Source organism: Neltuma alba, unplaced genomic scaffold (assembly GCF_004799145.2).
Source record: "Neltuma alba isolate B1F8T4 unplaced genomic scaffold, ASM479914v2 tig00007934_pilon, whole genome shotgun sequence".
NCBI classification, from domain to species: domain Eukaryota; kingdom Viridiplantae; phylum Streptophyta; class Magnoliopsida; order Fabales; family Fabaceae; genus Neltuma; species Neltuma alba.
In genome coordinates this window covers 37,130-48,604 of record NW_021634907.1, presented here as the reverse complement: position 1 = coordinate 48,604, position 11,475 = coordinate 37,130, and positions in this window count along the sequence as shown.

Sequence of the window (11,475 nt, the reverse complement as noted above, 5' to 3'; positions counted from 1 at the left end):
TTCTCTTTCCATTTCTCAGAATCAAGCAACAACCACAAAAATGAGTTCAAAGCATCGACCATTACTCGCATGCACTGTATCGATCTTAGCAATGGCTGAAATTGTCTCCAGAAAAGCTCAAGATCTCAAGGGACCATTAGGCTCAACATATAGAACAACAGCGAAATTGGCCATACTTGTGATGAGCCCTCTAATCTGCGCCATGAAATATCAATGGTCAGTCATCGTCTTCTTCGTCGATTACCAGTTTCTGGCGATCGAAAAGACGATCAAACACTTTTGCCCGTCCGCATCACACGTGTTCAACAACAAGATCGAAGAAATCTTGCTCATGATCGAGTCCATGCCGGAAAAATTCGACGATAACATCGACAAGTTGCCGTCGATAATCTACCAATTCTTGTTCTCTATCAAACAATGGTCATTGGTTCATTTGATTTATTGGTTGAGTCGTTTGATCTCAACGTTGAATCATATGAAACAGGAAGATTCGAGGATCAAAGAGATAGATATGGATCATCATAATCGTAATAACCTGCAGCGACTAGGACCACAATCAGATTCTATATATACAATTGAAAGTTTCTGCTCTGCAGTACAGTCTTTTCCAGGTGAGAATTATAAGGATATGGAAACGATATTGGAACGGATGGATTATGAAGGCGCAAGTGGAAGAGAAGAGAATGATAATAGTAATATAGATAGGGCAAAAGATAGTGCAAGTACTGTGAATTAGAGATATTGGAAAGAGAGTAATTATGCAGGAAGAACATCCATTTTGCAATTGTTTGAGTCTAACTGGCTATCAAATTAGGGTTCCAATGCCCTCCTGATTCGTGAAATAGACACATAGGATGGATAGGTCAGAAAAGAGAGCCGGACCCTCTTATCGATGCCTTTTCTCTTATGCAAAAGCCTAAATCTAGACGTTATGTGAGTGATGAATGGGCTTTTCACTCTACCATCCTTCATTTTCACAAGTTTATATATATGAAGCGAAACTCCAAGTTTTCCTTCTGTTTTTTTTTTGGGGGTTAATTTTACTTGTTTTATGTGCTCTTTATTTTTTTTCAATATGACCTAGTATCTTTAGGGGAAGATACCATATTCAATGGAAAAAGAAATTGTAATTGATTTTATAGATTGTCGATGAATGTATCATACACTTCTTATACTCCCAATGAGGGGTGTGTGTCTATATACACACACATATAAAACTTTCAGAGCTATATAATCAAAGTTAGAACTACCATTGCGTACTTTTAATTTGAAAATTCTTAGCATACGTTCGCGACATTTTCGGCCTGAAGATCTTTTCACAGATGCATGCATGTCACTAATATATGATATCAAATTCATCATAAGTTACGTTATTTGTTTAATTTTTCTTTCCATGAAACAACTTTTTCATTGTGTTAAGCTTTTGAAAATAATTACTTTGAAGTTCAAAGTGTTTTTCTTTTCATTTACTTATTTTCTTGCCAGAGAAGAAATCCATATAACTGAAATAACCAAAGTGCAAGAGTTCGAAAATAAACAGCAAATAAACAATTAAAGTCGAAGAAAATGAAATTATCCATTATCCCAAGAGACACCGCAGCTATATATATCTCGATGGATGGAGGAGACGCCGAAGAGTAGGAGGCGGTCTCGAGTCGAAACCCAATATAATCTGCAGGGAACGGCTCAGCCAGGAAGCTTTTTGCAATCCAGTCAGCAACCGAACTAGCCTTAGCTTGCACGAAATCCACACACAGGAATGGTTCCTCATAGAAGTCATTGAAAACACGAGATTTTCAAGGATAATATCACATCTCCAGTCCAGAGAAGTAGAGCTGAGAATTAGGGTCGGCTCTTCAGGGCTGATGGGCTTAAAAGTGCCGGCCCTCTAGGGTTAAAGTTTCAAAAATACCCTAATTTGCTAGGCCCGGCCCTTAAGCCACAGGGCTCAGGGCCGGTCCGCGGGCTTTTGGCCTGTTTGAGAAAAAATACTATTTTTTATATTTATCATAATTTTTATAAAAAAATAAAAACAAACCAATAAAATTATTAAAAAAAAGATGTAAATATGAATAAAATTAAGTCACAAATATAAAATATCATCATATATAAATATCCATCAACATCATCTAAAACATTCATTAACAAAATAACAACATCCAAAAGTTTTATCTATAGTGCAATTGTGCAATAAATAAACACTACCATTAATTTTTTGAAACTTCATCATCACTATAATTAATTACTCTTCTTCATAAGTATGCTTTTCTTTCGTAACAAAAATATTAAGTTTTTCTTCTTTATAGGACTTTTACTTTTAAATTGTACAATCTAGCTATTATTTTACTTTAATGTGAGAAATATTGTTGTTGAAACTCATGAATTTCTAATTCAAATTATAGAATCACAAGTTATATAAGTATAAAAATACTCTATTATCAAATATATATATATATAGTTTAAAAATATCAACGCATATAATATAAATCAAATCATTATTAAAATCCAAATTAACACATTTTTTAAAAATTTAATTGGATAAATTATTGTCTAACACTAAATTTAATTTTAAAATGATAATAATAACTAAATATTTGAAATATTATTAACAATGTAAAAAATTAATAATATTAGAATTATATAAAAAATTTAAAAAACTAAAAAAATTATAAAAGGGCTTAAAAGGGCCGGCCCGCGGCCCTCCAAGGCCGACCCTTTTAAGCTCTCGGCCCTTCAGGGCCGGCTCTTTTAAGCCCTCGGCCCTTCAGGGCCAGCCCTCCAGGGCTTATTTCCCATTTGAAGGGAAAAATATCAAGCCCGGCCCTTATAATTTCAGGACCTAAACGGGCTCGGCCCGGCCCGCCCAGAGCTCTACAGAGAAGAAGCCTGATTGTTTACACAATCCATTAGAGTCTTGTTATGTGACTCAAAAAGAATGTCATCCATACCATTCTCAATGGCATAATTGAATGCTTCTTGAAGTGAAGCACCTTCTGCTTCCAAAGAGGAATCAGCTCTAATTAGTTTAGGCACCCCATCTAACATGAAACCATTAGAGACATCATGCACACTTATCTTCATCTCTTCTTCTTATGCTCTTCATAGAACCATTCCCGCTAACAATTTCCTTTTACACAGGTTAACAAATGTGGGTAGAGCATTATGTAGAGTTCTCCAAAGAAAGTTCTTAAGAAGGAAGAAAAATAACTGATAAAATTTAGGGAAAATTTCGTTCAAGGACCACAATAGAATTAATTTTAAAAAGCCTCCAAAGCTTTCTGAAACTTTACTGTAGGACCAAGGGGACAAACTGATATTAATTCCACAAAGAAAATGACACTATTGCCCCTCATAATAAAAGTGGGAGAGCCCATTTGCAAGTAAGACTAAACAATTTGCAACATACATACATATATTTATAACTAGAATTAGTTCCTTTACCACCTGAAGAAGGTGTCCATGAGTGAACAAGTATGGGAGAGCCCATTTACAAGTGGGACTAGACAATTTGTAATAAACATATATTTATTTATAACTGAAATTAGTTCATTTACATGTCACCTCCTTCACCTGAAGAAGATGTTCGTGAGTGAAGAAGTGTAGGAGAGCCCATTTGCAAGTGGAATTAGACAATTTGCAACATACATATCTTTATTTACAACTGGAATTAGTCCATTTGCATATCACCTTACAATAAGTATTATGAGGGGCAATAGCATCATTTTCTTTGTGGAATTAATATTAGTTTGCCCCCTTGGTCCTGCAGTGAAATTTTAAAAGCTTTGGGACTCTTTGAAATTAATTCTGTACTGTGGTCCTTAAACAAAATTTTCCTAAATTTTATTAGTTATTTTTCTTCTTCTTAAATTACTTGTAAATATCTTCTAGGAAAAAAGACAAGGAAATACCTTCAAAGTATAAAAATCCCAAATCAGTGCTCCAGATTTCATAAGTACCAAATCAGTATTCAGGTACTAAATTGAGATTTAGAAATGCTGTTAAATTACCACACTGCCCCTCCTTTATCTTTAATCTAACATCCCTTTTCATCATCCTTCTCACTCTCTCTCTCTCTCTGGGGTGAGAATCTTAGTGGCTCTGTCCCCGCAACTACTCATTGGAGAAGAAGGTAAAGGTTAGAGGGGGTGCTTGCCAGAGAAGAAGACAACAATGATAGGCGACAGGGAGGGGTGCTTGTTTTCAATATCTTCTTCATTCTTCTTCAACCTCCATTTCCATTTCTCCTTTCTCTGAGCTCCAGCAAGTGCTCACCTAATCACATCTTTACCCTTCACACTCCCAGACCAAAGTGCCGCTCATCACCCTCCGCCAGTTACCTTATCATCCGCAATTTCTTCATTCTATCTTCCATAATCTGGGTATGGCATCTAAGAATTGCGCTTTGAGTAGAAAGATCGGTTCTATCATTCACCACTTTCGAGAGGCTTATTGGAGCCAACTTGTGCCTCTTTGGGGGATGAGTTGATTCAAGTGGTGCTTTTTTTTTATTCTTACCCTCTTGTTTCTCTAGTGTCGTTTTTGTGATGTGGTCCGTTCAAAGAAAAATTTTCTTTTTCAGACCTTGACATTTGATGTGTGTTTTATTAACTCTGGAGAATCTTGTTTATTTTGGGCAAGTTCTTGTATAGCAACAATTAAAACTGAGACCATGATGGCTGAAAATATGCTATTATTTGCATTTATCATGCTGCTAATTCTGATGTTAATTCTCCCTAACTGAATTAATTTTTATCTCCTTTAGGAAGTAAGAGGTGATCGATGATCAAGCTTGGGGATTTGTTGCCAATGACACTGACATTTTCATTTTTTATTGGTTACTTATAGCATCTCATTTGGTTATAGCTGACCCAAATGCAGCTAGATACTTTGAATTTTGTGATGTAATGAAGATAGATGGTTGGAGTTTTTGGACTGATATATTATATCAGTTTGTATAACTTGATGGATAAATTTTGAATTTTTCCTATCTCAAGCCTACCTTCCCTATTAGTCTTCAGCATCATATTTGGTTCTATGGGATTTTGATTTCCTTGCATGTAATGCTTTTTGCTATGAAATTACTTATATTAAATATTGAAGAGAAGCATCAATTTCACTACATGATGCTAAATTGCTCATGTTTGGGGTGTTTGTACTGTGAAGCAAGCAATAGCAGAACATTAAATAGCATGCTAAATTGGGCTTTATAACAAGAAGTCTGCAATAAATAGTTCATGTTAAGGGTGCCACTTAATCAGATTTTTTGTCATTGATTTGCTGATTTATTGTCATTTTTTATTAAATTATAGTTAATCACATATGTTCTCATTGTTTATCAACAACATAGATGACGGAAAGGAAAAGTCCGGAAGGAATTGCATGAGTCTTCCATTATATTCATTGGCACTAGTTACGAATTTGACATACAAAAGGCTTACTTTATACTCTCTTGTTAGAGTCTTCGGTCCATACTGAATGGAATGGGAAGATGATGGAAAGATCTAGGGCGTTGGGTGAATAAGAAGATGATTAGATGAGAGGAACTTTCACATTGCAGGAGATATTTTTATGCCCCTGTAATTAATGATTCTTTTGTTAAGTGCATTGACAACTCTTTCAAATATATTAACAACACTTTTATAAGTATTGATAACAAATAATAAAGAAAATTTATTACAACTTTGTTAGGCACATTGACAACTCTTTGAAAAAAAATTAACAACACTTTTATTTGTATTGACAACAAGTAATCAGAAAAATTCATTAAAATTTTGTTAGGCGCATTGACTCAAATAGATTAACAACACTTTTACATGTATTGACAACAAGTAATAAAGGAAATTCATTTCAGGGCAAACCAATTAGTAAACTTAAGCAAATCACATGGACCCAATATTGGTTATGGCCATTGCTAACTCTTCCAAACATATTGACAACAGTTTTATGTATATTGATAGCAAGTAAATAATGAAATTCATTGTAAGGCAAACAAACTGGGAAATGTAGGCAAATCACGTCATCCCCTTATTAGGTGCATTGACAACTCTTTTATACTGATTGACAACACATATATATAAATAGACTACACTATCTTGCTTTTTGTATTGTCTATCCTTTTCTCAATTTATCCAGGGCAATGTTGTCTTTTACCAACATTTGGAAATGTCAAATCAGTACCCTTGTACTGATATGGGTTTTTGCATTTGACTAGCATTGATATGAGATTTTATATATTTAAGGGTATTTTCTTGTCTTTTTCCCTATCTTCTATCTTCTTTTTTTTTTTTTTTATAGAGCAAAGATGGACCCCATTTTGTCTTTTTCCCTCTTGTACATCTTTTCTCTCTAAGGCAAGAATATGCTTTTTTCTCTAAAAGCAACATAAAATAGCTTCACTAGTACTGCACGGTAGAACCAAAAAATTCATTTGCACAAAAGCTATCCCAAACAAGTATTCCTCCTTAAATAACCCTGAACCGCACATTACACAACTTCTCAAGCACATTTTTCACTCCAAACAGTGATCCAAACACACTTGAAATCTCCAATCAAGTTGAATGACTCAATTAGGAATTTTAAAATTTAGTGAAATGAAAAGAATGGCCCTGTGTAATTAAAAATAAAAGAGAAAGCAAGTGAAATCCTTTGTGTATCAGAGTCAAGAAGCAACCTGAAAAAAACCCTAAACCCAACAAACTTCCCTCCTCTCCTAGCAATCACATAATTAACAAAGAAAACAAAGCAAGAACTTACTAAAACTTAGGCACAAGACAACATTATTAAAATTAACTAGTTAATTAGGTGGTTCACAAGTTTCAATTCTAAACTAACAATTTCCATTTCACCACAATATATTGCATTAAATCTTGACTAAAACTTTATTAATCGCAATACAACATTAAAAGTTAACAAGTTCCATTACGCAAATCACAAGTTACAATTTCCAATTAACAACTTTCTTTTCACCACAGTACATTTGCAATATATCTTGACTAAAATTTAAACATGATATAGCCTTTTAAAATTTACAAGTTAAATTACAGCTCTAAATTAACAACTTCCCTTTCTCCATGGAACATTTTCAATAAATCTTGAAAAAAAAAAAAAGCTTGAGCGCAAAACAACGTCCTACTGTTTTATAATTTTTATATATGCATTATTTATTATATATTAAATTGATCATGACTGGTTTGACCACGTCCTACTGTTGACCCCTTGAACCATAGCCTTAATTACATGACTGATCCGATTTTTAAAACCTTAGTTACACCTTCATGTTACGAAGATATTAGCTTGCTTCTTTATTTCTTTGGTTGGAAGGAGATGGAGAGAAGGGAACGGATCAATGGAGGAGAAATCGTAATGAGTTTGATTTCAAAGAAAATAGGAAAGTGAGATTAAAGTTTTTTGTAAATATTTTTTATTATTTTTTAATTTACATTTCTTTATTAAAATTTTACCGTTTATCCCTTTTTTTTTTTTTTTAATTCCAACTAATTAGAATCTCCTCCCTGCCCTCTTCTCCGACTAAAAAAGGGGTTATGCAATTTTTAAGTTGAATGGCGATGAATGAATAGGTCATGTTTTTCTTTTTGTGGGTATGATAAGCGTACGTACTAGCAATGAAAGAGAAACCTGGAGTGCAATAATGGGTTTCAAATTAGCAAAAATGACAGAAATGCCCTTTTCTTATAAGGGAAGGCAAAATCAAATGGATATTTTGAAATTGAAGCAAAATGACAGAAATACCCTTTTGTTAATTTCTATTATGAAATTAGGAACATGAATTGAAAATTTGTTATTAGCGCCTGAAGTTTAGGAATTAAGAATTTCTTCAACATATGATTTTTCTCAAGTATTCAGGTTAAAATTGTGAATTGCTAATTTACTCCAAAGCTGTTATTACTTATTGAAATGTAATCAATACCTATACAAAAGTATGAATGACTTGAAAGAGTGATTTTGTTACTTGCTAAACAGAAGTTGTTGATACCTATTAAAATATAATCAATACCTATTAAAAAAAGTTGTGAATGACCTAAAAGAGTGGCTTTGTTATTTGCATGGAAGTAGTTAACTATTGAAATGTACTACGTACCTCCGATTCTAATTATAAGATCTTGGTTGTAGCCTACAAATAAGGTCTTATAATTAGAACAGGAGGTAGTAATCAATACCTACATAAAAATTGTGAATAACTGGTAGTCAAAGCTAAGTAGTTTTTTTTTTTTTTGAGTTGACAAAGGTAAGTAGTTAAACTATAAATTTTTTCACATTATGTTAATACTACCTCCAATTCAGTCCTAATTATAAGATCTCGTTTGTAATCTACAAATAAAATCTTATAATTAGAATAAGAGGTAGTAGTAAAGTATTGGTGGTCCAATGGTCATTCTTATTTTGGCACAAATCACTACTAGTGGAATCAAATTCCACCTCCATGCACTTTCCAAAAAAAAATCCTCCCACAGTAGCTCTAGTAGTGGCCAACTATTGGTGAGGTCTTGGAAAACTTTTTTTTTTTGGAAATAAAGGGCATTTCTGTTATTTTCTTTAATTTCAAATGCCCATTTTCGTTTGGGGGCAAAATAATAAGATACCTTGAAAATTGCTAAATGACAAATCAATATGGGTAAATTTCAAAATCCTAATTCAGACTCCTTGTACTATTTTGAAATTTTCAAATCTTGAAAAATTACACAAACTCCCTTCATGATTTTTTTTTCCTAAATTGCCATCTCATCACCCTTAGCCAGTTTTTCAGCCACTAGAGCTTCGATGCCGGTGACCTCGCCGCTGGTTAGCCACCGGCGCTCTAGCAACATGTCACCGGAACTCTAATAATCAGTTACTGAGGCTCCAGTGACTACTGTTTCTTATATATTGACTACTCTTTTTTAGCTATTGATTATATTTGTTTTTAGAATTTCGATGATTACTTTTGTTTAGCTACTAACGACTCTTATATTATGATTGACTACTTTCATTTTCAAACATTTGGTAACTATTCCTGTTTAGCTATTGACTATACTAGTTTTCCTATTGACTACTTTTGTTTTAAAAATTCAAAAAATGCATCAACTATTGTTAGATATCTAGTTACTACTTTTTGCTTCATTATTTACTACTCTTGTATTGTTAATGGCTATACAGGAGTCATCGGAACTTTGAAAAGAAACGTAGTTAATAGAAAAATTAGAGTGGCTAATAGCTACATAAAAGTAGTCACTAGGAGTAAAGGACAATATTGTCATTTCATAATATTTTAAAATTCCAAAATAGTACAAAGGGTCTTATTTGAGATTTTGAAATTTATCCAACCTAATTTGTCCTTTAGCATTTTTGAGGATATTTTAGTGTTTTTTTTCCTTTTAGTTTTCCTCAGCTTCCCTTTGTGACATTATTAATTGTTAGCTTCTTCAGATTTCATATTTTTATCTTCCTTTTCATCATTTTCCCTTCAAATTACTCAGTTTTATTTCTATTTTTATCCATGACTTATAGTACATTTTTGCCATGAAAAAATATATTTATGGAAAAGCATAATTTTTCAAAATCAGTCTAATAGTGATTTTTTTAACCCTCAAAATTAAGTTAATTAACTAACGAGCTATTGATTAATATGGTAAGAGGTCTCATTCCCCTAAGGAGAAGAACACAAGTTTGAATCTCGGAAAGTGTATTTGTTTGAAAGGTTTTAATTTTAACGCTCTCGACCCAATTGCTTAAAGATATTGTGAGTTATACTAAAAAAATATTAAGTTAATTAATATTAGTTAATATGGGTTAGAAGACTTTTTGTTTTACCCAACATGGAGTAGAGAATGATTATTTTCTCTTCAGAGAGAGTATTTTACTTTGCTTGGCCAATTTTTCACGCACTCACGTTAGGTAGTAAACACTACACACACAAAAAAAAAAAAAACAGTTGATTAGTAACGGAATTTGCAACAAAAACAAATTCTGTCACTAATTTCTAACGAAATTTGTGACAGAAACAAATTCAGTCGCTAATTTCTGATGGAGTTGCGACGGAAATTCCGTCACTAATTTTTTCGACGGATTAATATTAGCGACAGATTAGCGACAGAATTTCTGTCTGTTGCTAATCCGTCAAAAAATCCGTCAATAAATATTTAGTGACGGAGTTAGTGATAAAATTTTTTCTGTAAGAAATTTCTGTCGCTAAATTGTTTGTCATGGAAGTTTTTGTCACTAATTCCGCCGCTAATTTATTCCATCGCTAATTCGTCACTAATTTTAAATTTCATTATTTTAAATTATAATCTTACAAAAATTTATATAATAACAATTAAGAATATAATGATTTAAAAACATTTTTAATTATAAAATAAATTGATATTTTTGTGGAGTTGGTGTTAGTGAAGATATCGTCATCATTCATGTCATCATTATGTATATACTGAAAATAGAAAGACAATTTCTTAGAAAATTTGTTTATATTTTGTTAAAATAAATTCCTCTTGATTATTAATAATAATTAAAAAATCTAATAAGAATATTAATAACTTTCTTATACAAACTAATATAAGAAAGAAATAATTTTATCATATGTACAATATATTGAAATATATAATATAGATAGAAATTCAAAACCAAAAAATAAATTTATATGAACACAAACTAATATTGAAGTGAATTTTGAATTTCAATCATTAAACAATAAAATTTAATCATGATATAATTAATACCCATAATATAGATTGATTTTGGTCTTTAATACAAAAACAAATGGTATATACAAAGAATTTTAAGAAAATAAATTACATAGGATATATATACAAGTAGGAGAATACTATTTATCATAATCTATTCAAATCATTTAATTTTTTATATAGAATAATTTATTAGATTTTATTATAGTAGTTATTTTTTCAATAACAAGATTTTTTGACTAATTGTAAATGATTTTCTTCAAATATATAAAACACATATAGATAATATAATATAATGTAATATAATACATATATAATTAAATTGTATATCTTATCAATGTTAATTAGAAAATAAATTTAAAAAATATCTATAAAAAATTATTTATGATTTAAAATTTAAAATTAGTGTCGTTAGAATTTAAAATTATATGAAAAATATTTTTTAAAAAATAAAAAATTATAAGACAAAAAGTAAAACAAATATTTAAAAATTATGTTTTCATTAAAATAGTTATGATTAAAATTATCATATAGTATATTTTTAGTTTTTTAATAATATATATGTATATATATAATTGTTTGTGTAAAATAATATTATATATATCTATTTAATTTTACATAATAAGTCAATAGGTTCATTGCAACTCAACTGGTAAAGTTGCACGCAGGCACAAAGGAGGTCTTGGATTCGAGTCATGTAGAAGTCACTTTGAGGAGGGAATTATGTGGTAGCAACACATGGCAGGCAGAGGTGAGGTGAGGTGGCAGCACAGCACACGTGGAGGTGGTCACTGGTGAT